The following is a 1,120-nucleotide window of genomic DNA, read 5'->3' as shown; positions in this document are numbered from 1 at the left end:
CGGACCAATACTATTTAGTTTGTACATGCTCCCCTTTGGCAATTTTAGTAGGAAGCACTACATAAATTTCCATTGTTATACAAATGACAACCTGCTTTATTTATCAATGAAGCCAAATAAAACCAATCAGTTGGTCAAACTCCATGCATGTCTAAAGGACATGAAGGCCTGGATGACCTGTAATTTTCTTTATTTAAATCACCGGTAAAAAGGTTAGTTTGCAGTCCTGTGTGGACTTCTGTGTGGCGCGAGTGTTACTCAGTAAACAGCTATTTATGCAGTGACATATGGCATGGCTCTAACTTGGCTCCTGGCTGATGGAAAAGCAACCGGTTATTAGATTGGAACCGACTAAGCACCGGCCCTAGCACCAGCATGGCACCAGCACCTGGTGGTCCTTGGTGGAAAAGGGGTATATGATCAAACTATCGTTGATAAAGTATAGATATAGTTTGATATATAGTATAAGATATAGTTTGATATATAGATATATAGTATTGATATAGTTTGATAAAGCTGGGAACAGTGCCCACCCTTTGAAAGACATTCTGCATCATTCCGGTGCTGTAAAAAGACCCGGCCCAGCGAGCTGAATGACTACTGACCAGTGGCACTCACTTCACACCTGATGAAGACGCTGGAGCGGCTCCTCCTCCACCTCCTCAGGCCCCAGGTTCAACACACCCAGGACCCTCTACAATTTGCCTACCGGGCAAATGTTGGGGTGGCGGATGCTGTGCTGTACCTCCTCCATCAAGCCCACACACACCTGGACAAAGGAAGCGGCACTGTGAGGATTCTTTTTATGGACTTCTCAAGTGCCTTTAATACCATCCAGCCCCTGCTAAATTAGAAAGGATGGGAGTGGACTCGTGCCTGGTGGACTGGATCTCCGACTACCTCACTGACAGACTACAGTATGTCAGACTGAAGGACACCACATCTGACACTGTGGTCAGCAGCACAGGGGCCCCTCAGGGGACAGTGCTGGCCCCTCTCCTCTTCACCCTGTACACCTCGGACTTCTGTTACAACTCGGAGCTGTGCCACATACAGAACTACGCAGATGACACAGCCATCATGGGGTGTATCAAGGATGACAGAGAGAGTGAGCACAGGA

Source organism: Stegastes partitus, unplaced genomic scaffold (assembly GCF_000690725.1).
Source record: "Stegastes partitus isolate 25-593 unplaced genomic scaffold, Stegastes_partitus-1.0.2 Scaffold248, whole genome shotgun sequence".
In the NCBI taxonomy this organism is placed as follows: Eukaryota; Metazoa; Chordata; class Actinopteri; family Pomacentridae; genus Stegastes; species Stegastes partitus.
Note: the sequence above shows the minus strand (reverse complement) of the source record.